Source organism: Peromyscus californicus, unplaced genomic scaffold, assembly GCF_007827085.1.
Source record: "Peromyscus californicus insignis strain IS unplaced genomic scaffold, ASM782708v3 Scaffold_22__1_contigs__length_63687245, whole genome shotgun sequence".
Classification (NCBI taxonomy): domain Eukaryota; kingdom Metazoa; phylum Chordata; class Mammalia; order Rodentia; family Cricetidae; genus Peromyscus; species Peromyscus californicus.
Genome location: NW_026294525.1, coordinates 4139255 through 4153631, shown reverse-complemented (window position 1 = coordinate 4153631; position 14377 = coordinate 4139255). Strand labels below are relative to the sequence as shown.

The 14377-nt window shown below is 49.7% G+C and overlaps 1 long non-coding RNA gene across 4 annotated transcripts in view; it reads left to right on the top strand.

The window, feature by feature from the left end:
• Positions 1-7675, top strand: part of LOC128118273 (uncharacterized) — a 34555-nt gene extending 26880 nt beyond the window's left edge. The window contains exons 4-5 of one of the 4 annotated variants that reach the window (XR_008221092.1): positions 5338-5957; positions 6075-7675. This is a non-coding gene — a long non-coding RNA (uncharacterized LOC128118273). Of the gene's footprint in view, positions 1-1725; positions 1878-5337 lie in introns of those variants that run through there. The other 3 variants (XR_008221091.1, XR_008221090.1, XR_008221094.1) reach the window with 3 other exon arrangements.
• Positions 7676-14377: the final 6702 nt, after the last annotated feature.

Sequence of the window (14377 nt, the reverse complement as noted above, 5' to 3'; positions counted from 1 at the left end):
GTCAAGAAGGTACCAGGCAACACAATAGCCCCAAACAATGTAATTCAGACAAGGCATACAGAAAACCAGGCCAGCTCCTACTGAAGGGATGGCTGGTGTCAGCCATGGTGGTTCCTCATGGACAGGAGGATCTGCATAGTTTCCAGACCAGGCTGGAGGGCACCACTAGCAGAGGCAGACAATTGTTCAAGTGTATATTATATTCAAGAGACAGTGTCTTAATTTACCTTCCTTGATTACCATGGTAAAAGATCCTTGCCGGGCGGTGGTGGCGCACGCCTTTAATCCCAGCACTCGGGAGGCAGAGCCAGGCGGATCGCTGTGAGTTCGAGGCCAGCCTGGGCTACCAAGTGAGTTCCAGGAAAGGCGCAAAGCTACACAGAGAAACCCTGTCTCGAAAAACCAAAAAAAAAAAAAAAAAAAAAAAAAAAAGATCCTGTCTCGGGAGAATGCTGTGAGCGTATTGGGCTAACCCTGTGAAACTCAGAATAATAATGATCTCAGCAGTGCTGGGGTTGGCAATCAGTGCTCTCAGTAAGACAATAACTGTCACGTTTACTTGAATGCCAGACACTCACAGTACCTTGAAATGAATCAGCCTGTCAAACCACGACTGTCACCACAAGAGTGATGCATATCGTTGCTAGGAAATCACACTGGACACAGATTGGCATCTGGGCCACCACAGCACGTAGAGTCCTGAGCATAATCTGCCTCATCATCTCAATGTGTCAGCATTTTCTGTTAGGAGAATTTGTGCGCGATGATAAACCTTGGTAAATTCTTTTCTTTTTTCTTTTTCTTTTGGGGATTGTTTGATTTTTTAAAAATTATTTATTTATTTTTGTTTTATGTACATTGGTGTTCTGCCTACCTGTATGTCTGTGTGAAGGTGTCAGATCTCCTGAAACTTTAATTACAGACAGTCATGAGCTGCCATGTGGGTAGCTCATGCTGAGAATTGAACCCAGGTCCTCTGGAAGAGCAGCCAGTGCTCTTAACCACTGAGCCATCTCTCTATCCCTCATCGGTGAATTATGGGGGAGAGGTTGAGATAGGGTTTCTCTGTGTAGCCCTGGCTGTCCTGGAATTCTCTCTGTAGACCAGGCTACCCTCAAACTCAGAGATCCACCTGCCTCTGCCTCTTGAGTGCTGGAATTAAAGGCTTGTGCCAGTACACCCGGCACCTGCTGGTGAATTCATTCCTGGTTAAATGTTTCTGTCTGTCCCTTAAAGAATTTAGAACCATCTAGACAGTCAGTCTACCAAGAGGAGAGCTTCTGGAAGGATAGGGCCTACAGCCTGTTTTTCTGTGAACCAACAAACCATAGTCAAGCTACCCACAGCAAGACACCACTTTGCCTTGTCCTCAGGCTCACACTGTTCTCCTTCACATATGCCCACTCACTGGGTCTTATTTTGGCCTGACACATAGAAGACCTATGTTTGTCAACTGATTTTCAATGCATAATATGGTCATCTTTGGTGTTTAATGTTCCTAAGTCAGCAGTTCTCAAACAGGTATGTATAGAAATATTCTAAAGAACAATTGATATTAAGAGAGTCTCTGAAACCTGCCCCAAATTATCCTTTGGAGAAAAACTTCCGGGGTCCTGTGAGGGGATGGATATGAAGACACCACCTTGCCTGCCATCATCTTTGAGTAAAGTGTCACTCTTTCTGTCATCCTCTGTCTGCCTTTTTTTGGACTTTCCCCCTTTCCAGGCCACTGGGGTCTCATGTGGGACGCAGTAGGACCCTTCAGTGTGTGTCAGTACAACATCAAAATGTTAGCACCTGAAGGTTCTTCCTCACCACCAAGTGTGTCTCCGTGAAGTTCATTATGTCTTCAAAACACGAGAGAAAGCAGTTTCTCACTCCTGTCCGTCCCCCCCCCCCCCCCGCCCCCGCGCCCACTCTAAAGTCATTTCCAGATGACAAGAATGTCAATGTTAGGCTGCCTACTCCATGAGGAGAAGGAAGGTGGGGCTATTGTCAGAACCTTCAAAACTTAGTAAAGGGTTTGCCATGACGCAAGAGAAGAAGAATTTGGATCCCGGAACCCATGTAAACACTAGGTAGGCATGCAGCTTACCTGTAATTTCAGCCTCCTAAGGTAGAGATGGGATTCTCACAGCAAGCTTGGTTAGTGAGACTAACCATACTCCAGGTTTGGTTGAGAAACCCTGCCTCAAAGATTAAGACAGAGCCGGGCAGTGGTGGTGCACGCCTTTAATCCCAGCACTCGGGAGGCAGAGGCAGGTGGATCTCTATGAGTTCGAGGCCAGTCTGGTCTACAGAGCGAGATCCAGGACAAGCTCCAAAACTACACAGAGAAACCCTGTCTCAGGAAAAAAAAAAAAAAAAAAAGAGTAAGATAGAAAAGCGACTGAAGAAGATTCATGTCGTCAACCTGGGCCTGCACACACATGTGCCCACACATGTGAACACACATGTGCACATGTTCCACACACACACATAAGCAAGAACAGGGTAAAGCTTCACAATGTAGATACAGAAAAAGTGAATGTCACCACTGAGGTATGGAGTCAGTACGAATCCAAGAACGTCATGAAGGCCTGGGCAGTGGTAGTATCTTTAGTCCGAGTGCTCAGGAGGCGGATCTCTGTGAGTTCGAGGCCAGCCTGGTCTACAGAGTTTTAGGACAGCCAGGGCTGTTACTCAGAGAAACCCTGTCTCAAATCCCCTCCCCCCCCCACCAAACAAAAGAACATCATGAAGGGATTTCAGACACCTGGTCTAGCATCACCATTTGCTGACAGACAGCCACCAGGTGGTCCGAAGCCTTCATAGTCATGGTCACAGACCGCAGATAAGGGAAGTGTGACAGACTTTGCAAATCTGTGATTAAATCTGAAATTTAAAAGTAATCATGAGAAGGAACTATGGTCTGGGTGCCAGTACAGAGAGATGGACGGGCCACTAACCGGGCAGCGGTTTGGGTATGGTGACAATCCATGTGGAACCTGTTTCCAGGCACACTGGGACAGACCTTGACTGGCATAGTGGCCATCAGAATCTTCACTTGAGAGTTTCTTCTCGTTCACACGATGAATAAGGACAAAGAGAGGAGGTAAGTGCACTGTGTTGGAAAATGTCAAGAGTTTTAGAAGATAATAAAGTGGATGACCCAGGTCCTCAAGATCAGCAAGTGCTCTTAACAACCGAGCCGTCTCTCCTGCCCGGCCCCCGCACTTGCATTTATTTAAATAGTCAACAGCTCAGATGAAAAATCCAAGTTCCAAAAGAGCATAACGTCGGCATTTACTTGATAGGAGGTTCACCAAGCCTGCTGAGCTGCCCCCACCAGGCACAGCTGTCTAGCTGCTGTGACTGTCTCCCTCCACTTCAGTCACTCAGCCTTCGGAGCCAACGGTCCGACACACCGACAGCACCGTGCTCAGCGCTCCAGAGATGTCTGCTCCCTAATCGCTGGCCAAAGGGACTGTGCAGACATGATTCAGTTCCGATGAGTAGCCACATGGGGCAGATAGAGTTGAAAGTACTTGGCCCTCAAGACTCTCTCGCCTGAGGCAAGGGAAGAGATGGAGGTTGGGGAGGGAAGCATCTATTGCTGCTCATGTTGAAGGCAGTTGAGGAACCACAAGCCAAGTGGGTTCCTTGAAGAGGCTGGCAAGTGCCCTCTCTGGCAGCTGTTGTAAAAATAGGAATCTGGGTCCTGCCCCAGGCACTGAGGTCTGACCACAACTGGAGGGATCAGTCACAGATTGCCCCCCTTTGAGGCCCAGAAGAGAAGGTGGCACTGTGCCCACCTGCCCTGCAGCTGAGGTTGGTGTCAGATCGCTGGCTGCAGGACTGGAAGCCAGGAAGCTCAGCCATGTGAACTGCCAACTCGGTGGTAATGGTGAGACTCAGAGAGAGCTCAGCAAAATGAACATTTGCTTAACTTTTAGCAAAAAAAACCACAGAAACCACCAGGCTAAGAATGAGGTCAGTGCCAGTCTCTGCACCTGGCTCTAGCCAGTTCTACACAGTGATTAGGGGTTGGGAGAGGGGTCTAGGGACCCTTGGTGATTGAACAAGCACAGTGAGGTGCTGTTTAGCTTCAGAAGTGGAGGGTCAGCTAGAAAGGACACCCATCGTGGTGTGGGAGATTGTGACTTGAAAGAGGGACTTCTACTCTGCCCTAAAGTCAGACTCTGCTTGGGAGTAGAGATGACGTGAGTGCCAGGAAGAAGGTCAGGTGGTCCAACAAGAGCACAGGCGCCCTGGGACACGGTGACCACTGCCGGCTTGAGGTGGGGAGTTGAACGCAGGATGGATTGGACCTCTTGGGCCAGGAGCCCTTGGCTGCAGGAGGTGGGTGAGCATGAGATGTAGCTACAGGTGCCGTGAGACCCAGGAGTCCTATCCGCAGATGCTTGCCATCAGGGTACACCCACAAGTCTAGGCTGCTTACTGCCTATGTGCCTGGAGTTCATGGGTGATCTGAACGGGGTCTCTTGGAGGCAGGAGAGAGTTTCACAGGCATCTACTATCTGGTGAGGAGTGGATGTACCAGGGATCTTGAGAAGAGCATGTATACACACAGTGCTTTTCATTACTCTGTAACCACACTCATTCCTAGTCAGCTGTGCCTGGGGGCTTTGGCCCTGCTCTGGGGAAAGGACTGATTCCTATGCCAAGTGCCTGCTGCTGGCCGTGGGTCACTGGGAAACCTGCTGCCAGGTGAGGCCCCTAGGTCCTCTGGATGTGTGCTTTCTCCCTTTCAAGCTGCAAAGCTCCAGTTTTCTAGGAATCTCACCAGAAACCTCACTCACGTGGGAAGGACATGTACTCAGCTCTTGGTGCACCCTAGTGGTTCCCGGCCTAACTTCATCACATGGGAACTCCATCCAAGGAATCTCCAGTCACCCCTGTAATCTCACATATCAAAAGAAGGGGGGGAATGTGTCCTAGCAGGCTTTTGAGGTATACTTTGAGGGTCACCAAAATGATACATGTGACTAATGCTGAGACACTTAAGTAAGACCCACACTTGGTGTCTTACTCTCCATGATTCATAGAGAAGCCCCCACCCTTGCCCTCAGTATATCTTAACTTTCTTTCCCCAAGTGCCTAACCCCTGTGCCTGAAGTCTATTTTAAGATAACTTTAATAAAAATCTCCATATCTGTTTCAGACCAGCTATGCCTGAAATTCTTTTCTGTATCAAACCCATAAAACTTGATTTGGCTGTGTTGAGGTCCCCAAAAGATTATGGGAGCTCCTCGGGGTGCTGAGGGTGAGACATCATGGATCTGGGTCCCTGTCCCGTCACCACTGACAAACCTCCTGCCTCTGGGACTTTTTCAGCCCGTGATCTCTGCAGGGGACTTCGGAAAATGCAGAGGACGTGGAAAAGGCAGGCCCAGGGGCTCCCAGGAGCCTGTTCCCGGGCCATGCCACGCCACGCCACACCACACCACGCCACGCCACGCCGGACTGCAGTGGCTTGTGGTCTCTGCAGCACTGCTCTACCTGGTTTGGAAGGGGTGGTGTCACAAGTCACAGTGACACGGTGACCCCTGTTACATCACATCCAAGTGGATCCTGTCTCTCGAAACTGTGAAAACCAAGCACTCCCCAAGCTGTGCTCTCTCCCTTCACTGGCTTTAGAAACCAGCTCCTGCTCAGCACGGCTTTGCATGGTTTTTCTCCTCTTCCAGAGGCACTGTCTCCCTCTCTCTGCTCTCCCTCTCTCATTTCTGCTCTCCCCGCTCTTTTCCCTCCCTCTTTCTTCTCTCTTTCCTCCCAGCACCCAAAGAATAAGCTATGCTCTTTCATGGCTTTCACGTCTACGGTTTGAAACCGCATAGGCACACTACCACTTCCCCCTTTCCAAAGAAAGGAACAGAGCTAGGGTGCCAGGATGGAACCCATGCTCATGGTCTGGGCCAACTCTGCTTCTACCTCTGGGTTCTAACATTTCAGAGGTAATTCTTTTAATCACATCGAAAAAGAAACCATTATTTTAGGGAAAATTTAATACTAGTAATGCTTTCAACACAGTGTAAAACTAATCTTTTATGTACCATGATATGATTTCCTAGAGACATTTTCACTGTGTACACTGTGCCAAGGAAATTGTTTCTGAAGGTGACATGCATCTCATCATCATGACAGTTAGTGCCTTCGCTGGTGCCAGACAGTCAATGGTAAGCCTGGGAGAGTGACTGCAACTGACTTTGAGATGGGACAGAGACAGGCAGCCCCCCCCCCACACACACATACACACACACACACACACACACACACACACACACACACACACACACAGAGATTTTATGCATGTGCCCAGATGTGTATGTGTGTGCATGTGTTTACGTGTGTATGTATGTGTGTATGTGCGTATGTGTAGATGCATTGATGTCCGTGTGTAGGTATGTAGGCATGGATAGTTGTGTATACATTCACGTATCTATACGCATGTGTCTATAGGCCTACATGTGTTGTCTCTGAATGAGCATTTCTGATGGTATGTATGGGTGTGTGCATGTCTGAGTTTATGTGTGCATATACACATATATGCATGCGTGGTATATACTGTCTTAGGTGTGTATGAATGAGTGCGTATGCAGATGTGCACAGAGGAGTATGTTTGGACAAGGTGAGCGTGTATGTGTGTGTGTGTGTGTGTGTGTGTGTGTGTGTGTGTGCAGCTGTGTGTGTGCAGCTGTGTATTGCAGCTGTGTGTGTGTGAGCAGCTGTGTGTGTGTGTGCAGCTGTGTGTGTGCAGCTGTGTGTGTGTGAGCAGCTGTGTGTGTGTGTGCAGCTGTGTGTGTGTGTGCAGCTGTGTGTGTGCAGCTGTGTGTACAGCTGTGTGTGTGCAGCTGTGTGTGTGTGCAGCTGTGTGTGTGTGCAGCTGTGTATATACAGCTGTGTGCAGTCTGTAAATCAAGTTCCAGACATGTGCTGGGCACTGAGGTCACTCCGGGAACAAACAGCATGCCAGTGTCCTAGCAGACAGCCCACCTGGACTATGAGCAGTGCTGAACTCCCCCATTGCCTGCCACCCAACATCTGGGTCACTTTGCCAGGCAGTTCCCATAAGACCTTCAACAATAAGTTTAGTTAAAGCTTCTTCCATCAAGTGTTCTCTACTGCTAGGTTTAGTACGTTTTAAGTTCACAGGAACCACAGGCATGCCGGCTTCTCCCCTCTGTCGACCTCAGTGCAGCTGAAGTGCTACCCAGCTTCCTTCTGCTTTTGAGCTGGTGGGTAGGAAGAACCCAGAAGGTATTTTCCAGTGATTTGCTTTCGGGTTTGGCAGCTCACTTTTATACTGTATTTTGTTGTTGTTGTTGTTGTTCACTTTGTTTTTAGAGGCCAGGTCTCACTATTTGACATATGGGGGAGTTGTACCCATAATCCTTTTTTTAATCTACTGAATTCTGGGAACACAGTCTGATTCTATATGCACAGCTAATATTTCCTTATTTATTGCAGGAATTAAATCTTTAAGCATTTCAAGAGTAGCTGTGATGCAGATTTTGCGTCTGTTCCGTATTTAGGGTGCTGGTCTCCACAACGTCCTGCCCACAGCTGTGCATTGCCTAAATCTCTTGCAGCTCTGTGTCTTAACTTAGTACTTGGCTTCTCAAAGTTTCTCTGTGTACTGAGTTAAATAAAGAATTGTATTTTTAGGGGTCCAGAGGATGACTCTGTTATTAAGAGCGAGGACCGCTCTTGCAAAAGACTAGAGTCTGTTCCCAGCACGCACGTTTGTTAGCTCCCGACCATGTGTAACTCCAACTTCAGTGGGATCTGATACTTTTGACCTCCTTGGACACTTACACGAATGTGTTCATATCCCCACCCAGACACACACATGTACACATAATGAAAAATAAATAATAACTCTTAAGGAGGACTGGAGAGATGGCTCAGAGGTTAAGAGCACTGGCTGCTCTTTCAGAGGTCCTGAGTCCAATTCCCAGCAACCATATGGTGGCTCACAGCCACCTGTAATGAGATCTGGTGCCCTCTTCTGGCCTGCAGACAGAACACTGTATACATAATAAATAAATAGATTTAAAAAAAAAAGCCTTAAGGAAAGCGTTCCGTCGCTAGGACTGGGTGCAGCTAGGGTAGCGCCGCTGCCTGGCATTTGTGGGGCCCGTGCTTCACTCCTGGCACTACAGAAACAGTAGCCTGAGCTTGGTGGCACAGGGCTGTGATCCTATGTACTCAGGAGGGTGAGGCAGGAGAACGGCAAGTTCAATGCCTGGGTCGTGATGTGAATTTGAAATCAAGTTACACACCCTAGTGAGACCTTGTCTCAGAATCAAGAGTAAAAATGTATCCAGGAGTAAAGCTCAGTGGTGGAGTGCTTGTCTAGCATGCACAATACCCCAGATTCAATTCCTACTAACACACACACACACACACACACACACACACACACACACACACACAAGCAGATACACATACACAGAGACACACAGATACAGACATATACAAACAGACACATACACACAGATATACACACACAGATACACACTCAGAGACACAGACACAGACAAGCACACATAGGCACACACAGACATACACACAAACACACACACCACACAGACACATACACACACACACACACACACACACACACACACACACACACACACACACTTCCTTGCTAGACTGAAGTTTCTCATATATTTCCCAAAGAAAGAAGTAGTGACAAACCATCTCCAGACCTCTGGTGTGAGGTGGAGAGAAGCAAGCCTCCCGGTGAGCCTCCCGGTGAGCCTCCCGGTGAGGCCTGCAGAAAGAGCTGCTTTCTGGAAAACATGCTCCTGTCTCCTAAAACCACAAGAACTGGTACAAAACAAAATGGTAAGAACTTATTATGTGGAAGCTTGGTTGGCATGCCCACATCCCACAGGAAACTATCCCTTCCAGACATCCCCGCCACAGGTGAGAATGTCTGAGAAGCTAAGACATGTCTGAGAAAAAAATTGGGAAGGGCTGCATGCTCACCCCAGGAAATGCTGATCTTCAATGTGGATTGGCCAGCTACTCCCGCCTCAGTGGTTATCCAAGCTCCAGCCTTAGCAGTGCGAGGACCATTCTGTCACCAGATGCGACCAGCAGTGGTCATTAAGAGACGAGACGCTAGGATTGTCAGAAGAAAGTCACCGAGTCGCTACTTCCTATTTAAAAGCAACGCCTATCTGCCTGGATGCAAATGGTTAACCATGTACATCCTGTAGTGTGTAAAAGAATTATTTGCGATCATCATCACCATCATCATCATCACTATCACCATCATCATCATCACATTGCTATCACCACTACTGTCAATCACCACCACCCTAATCTGACTTGGAGCCAGACCAGAGCAAAGTGGAGAAGAACTTGGTTTTGTGGTTTCTCAAAGGAGAGAGCCTTTGTGCTGTTTTCTATGTGAAGTGTTGGGGTGTGAATCCACCCGGAGGCAATGTGAACATCTGCAGTGTTCCGAGTGGCTGAAGTCAGGGTCTGGAGCTTTGGTTCTGCCCTGCTCTACCCCAGAAGTCCTGCAGGCACAGGAAGGATGCTGTCCCAGACCACAGCCAGATCCACAGTAGTTCCTACCTCAAGTACTGGAGAGAGTGGGAGGGCTGTGAGAGCGGCACACAGGACAGAGACGGAGGAAAGCAGACTTCAGCCATCCCAGCTTCCACTCCTGTGCAGGAAGAGTGAAAGCAGCGATCCCTAAAGTAGTGCTCCTTACCTCCGTGAGATGGCTGGGGAGGGTTACCATGACCACCCTGTCCTTAGCCAGATCCCGGGAAGCGACAGGTGGGGACTCACTTGAGAAACTCACTTTTAGGTGGTGCAAGTGTTTGAACTGTAGCTAGTTCCTCTGAATTAAGACACTCCCTCCAGGAGAGAGGCTCAAAAGAGTCCAAAAGTAAACAAAATTTACAAGGTTGAGGAAACTCCTTAACTATACAGGATCCACAAGGACCCTCCCCAAGGTTATGTACGCAGTGGCAATTGCTGGAGAGTAGACTCTGTGCCAGGAGCTCCAAGGATGCAGCTACCATTCATTGTCATCAAAGCCAGGGTGGGGTTCCAGGATACAGCTTACCTTTGAGTCACCCCCTTTCTGTGTGTGAGTGTTTTGCTCTGTGTACCGCGTGTACGTAGTGCTGGTACTCAAAGAGGTCAGAAGAAGGCGTCAGATTTCCTGGAACTGAGGTTGTGGATGTGTGTGAGCTGCCATGTGGATACTGGGAATCAAACCCGGGTCCTCTGCAAGAGCAAGTGCTCTTAACCACTGAGCCATCTCTCCAGCTCCATGGCATGTTAGGAGAATTCCCGCAGAGCTACAGCTGGTTTGGCTCCAGAGTGTTAGCACCCAGCCTTTTGTGATTGCTGTCTTTGTTTCCCAGGTATCCTCTATGTGAATTTTGTCTGAGAGTTTCTGAAGGTGCAGAGCCAAATGCAAATTTGGTTGAGGAAGAACCCGGAACACCGCAGGTATTTCTCAACTGAAAATTTGCATTTGGCATTGTCCCTTTGGGGAGCTTAGGTGAGGAGTGTTGGGGTACAGAGATTAACTTGCTAAAAGGTGTATATTGGAGAACAATAAAATGACCCTTTCCTAAACTGGAGTGGACCAGTCATAGAGATGGATCCTCCCTGCAGCTGGGAAAGGCTAGAACATCCTTGGGGTGCCTCTGTGTCTTGATTCCATGGACCCATGTGAACCTACACCCACACCCGATATACAGCAGAGTAAAGAGATGTTTCTTCATGTCTCTAGTGGTTTTAATACTAGAGAAGCACAAAATCACAGTATCATGAAGTTGTTCACTCTTCGGTGGCCAGGAAGCAAGTCCCAAGAAATGCTGAATACAACGCCGAGGAGACACAGTGGTCAACCCCGAGCAGGGCTGACTGATCCCCACTCTCACTTCCTAGAGGTGTTGACCACGTGGTCTCACAACCCAGCCCGACTGGCTCAGTCTGGATACACTTTGTTTTACACCTTTCTGCTCCACAGAATCCTGAGCTCAGCTTATCCCCAAACTTGAGTGTGACAGGAAAACTGAACCTGCTCTGCTCCGTTCCTCCAGGGAACCGGCTGTCACAATGGGATCTTTGTCCAGCCAGCATCCTGCCAGCACCCTCCAACTTCCCCACCCAAGACACCATGGCTCTGCCCCCTGCCTTTGGCTCTACATGGGAGGTGAAGTGTCTGCAGACCCTGTGACCACTGCTGTCCCTGTTCTTTGGACAGACGCCTCCTTCCCGAGTCCTGCTACCCTGTTCTATAGAAGAGCCTGGATTTCCTGTGGTTACAAGTGGCCTGGGCTTCTTGCCTGTGGGAGGGAGGCCTGTGCTGTGGCAGTATCTTCCTATGCCTAGAACCATCACCCCCAGATAGGAAGGAAAGCTAAAAACACCTACTCCTGGCCTCATTCCCCTCCAGCCTCCAGGGCCCCTTGGCTTCTGTTTCTTTCTGGGGTAGAAGCTGGCATGAGTACCCACCAGGAGGTTCACATCAGGGGGTTCACACTAGAGAAGTTCACTGGCCACACAGAGGAAGAAGCTGGTGTGAGTACCCACCAGGGGGTTCACTGGCCACATAGAGGAAGAAGCTGGGCTCCTATGATGCTTGGGGGTACACGTGGCTGACCTGGCCTTTCTACCCACTGCTCCTCTCTCTCTCTCTCTCTCTCTCTCTCTCTCTCTCTCTCTCTCTCTCTCTCTCTCTCTCTCTTCTTTTTTTGGTTTTTCGAGACAGAGTTTCTCTGTGTAGCTTTGTGCCTTTCCTGGGAACTCACTCTGTAGCCCAGGCTGGCCTCGAACTCACAGAGATCCACCTGGCTCTGCCTCTCGAGTGCCGGGATTAAAGGCGTGTGTCACCACCGCCCGACTTCCTCACTCCTTTCAGGACCTTGTCTGTCATGAAGATGAGAAGGGTCTGACTCTGTAGCCCTGACTGTCCTGGAACTCACTGTGTAGACCAGGTGGCCTTGAACTCACAGAGATCCACCTCCCTCTGCCTCCTGAGTGCTGGGATTAAAGGGGTGTGCTACCACACCCAGCTAGAAAGCAAATCTCTTACAGAGAACTAGCCCCAGAAACGACTCGCCTGAAAGAAATACAAATCAATATAACAGATTTAACCTTGTTAAGGACCAAAAAAGAACACTAAACAGAAATCCTGCATGTTGGGCCAAAGCACTGTGGGTGAGTCACTCCAAAGGCTTCGGACCCATCTTCCTTCCCTGAAAACAGGGATCCAGAACTGAACTTTGAAGAGGCTAGAGGGGAAAGGCCCTCAGGGCCTGCTCTGACCTCCCTTCTCCACCCAAGGGAGTAAAGTGAACCACAGAATATCCTCCCTCGGCCTTCCAGGGCTCTCAGGCCACACCAGATGGCTTCCATTCAGGTGGCCACTGTTGCCTGGCCTTTGCCGTTATTACGGAGCTCTGCTCTCCCAGACTCTGGGGTGTTTTGTGTGTTCTCTGTCCCAACATTCCTTCCACATCTCAAAGCAAAATCCAAATTATTATACATCACCCCGAGAACACCTCAGTGCGTTTGTTTTTATCTGGGAACGTCCCATGCCCAAGCTCCACCCACAGATGTGAAAAGACACTGCCTCTGCACGGACATTGTGGGGTACACAGAAAGTAAACCCACACAGTGAGCAGCAGTGCGCTCTGTATTAACACTTTCCAGTCTGAACAGGACACAGTCAACACGGAAGTTTCATTTAGAACAAGATCCAGAGGCAGCTGGCTAAGGTGAGGCCTCAGCCACCAGGCGCTGTTTGAGCTTCCACCTTCCAGCAAGCAGGGCAGATGGGTGTGTCACGTGAGGTTCTTGGGTGGAGGAGAACAAAGTCCGTGGGAATACAGAGTCTTGGGCATGCCTGACCTGACTAGGCTCCTCACAAAGCCACACACCGGTTGTGTTTTAAGCCTGCCACTCCATGGGTGAAGGAAGGAGGACATTTGTAAAGAATCAGAGGGACCAGGGGGCCCAGACACAGCTTTGCAGTTATAACTGAGTCCCGTGAGGGGCTACAGGAAGCGAGGAGCTTCAGAGAGAGAGAGATGCAGAGACAATGAGGCCCAGAGAGGTGATGACTGAGGCCAAAGTGTAAATTGAAGCGAGGGAGAGACACCTGATTAGTACCCAGAAGTTCAGGTCACTGAGAAAAATCAATGCAGGGCGACTGGGGGGCGGGGGCAAGAGAGGAAAGTGGGTAAAGGGACATCTCCGTGGTGGAGATTCTCATGAAAACTCACTGTGTGTCTAATAGCTCATGCTCAGCAGCCGGAGAATCACCTCTTGGTATGAGTGTGCAGGAGGAAGCTGTACTCCAGGGAGGGAGTGAACACTGAAGCTGCCTACAGCAGCTGTAGAGAGGCCTGAAGATTGGCCGAGACTCAAACGGGAGGATGACTTACGGAGGCAGAAAGCCTAAGTCCTAAGGGTCAGCAGCGACGCCACCTCCCACCCTTCACATGGTCTCCCAGTCCCCCTTCCCACTTCAGCCCCAGCTGCGGAGGACAGAGATGCAGAGACCGTGGGGCATGGGGAGCAGAGCTCATGAGACCTTGGGGGACAGGGACTTCAGAGATCATGGGGATGGGGATTGCAGAGACCGTAGAGGTTAAACATTCAGAGACGTGGAGCTAAAGTTGCAGAGATCACGGAGCTTGGGGATGGGCACAGAGGAGACTGTAGGGGACGAAGGGAAAGAGATGATGAAGGATGAGGGATGCAGAGGCTGTGGCAGAGAGGGATCCAGAAACAGTGTCCCTTTACCCACTTTCCTCTCTTGCCCCCGCCCCCCAGTCGCCCTGCATTGATTTTTCTCAGTGACCTGAACTTCTGGATACTAATCAGGTGTCTCTCCCTCACTTCGATTTACACTTTGGCCTCAGTCGTCAAACACGGTCTCCAGATAAAGAGACCGTGAGGGAGGGAGACGAAGTGACCATGGAGAACGGACACGGAGAGTCCACGGGGCAACCAAAGGCCTTACCCCTGATGGACAACTCTCATCCAACAGGAGTCAACCCTTAACCAATAAGAATGGTTCAACTTTTCTTGGCCACTTGGCCCTCCTGGCTCTTCTCTTTCTGGAAGCTGGCCTCAGAGTGACTACACCCTCTCGTCTCCGGGAGTATGTAAAGTTCAGTGTCAAAGCCAAGCTGGAAAGGGGTCCCTGTGCCCTCACAGAGGTGCTGGTAGCAAGGACTGGGATACAGGCGCTCTGTTCCTCCGCAGGTGAGGATCCACTCGGGGAAGGAGGGAGGGACACCAGGAGGTCAGACTGCGTAGTGGGGTGGTGACCGAGGGGGAGAGTGCAACTGTCCTGGGTGTGGAGGACAGTCCAATTCCC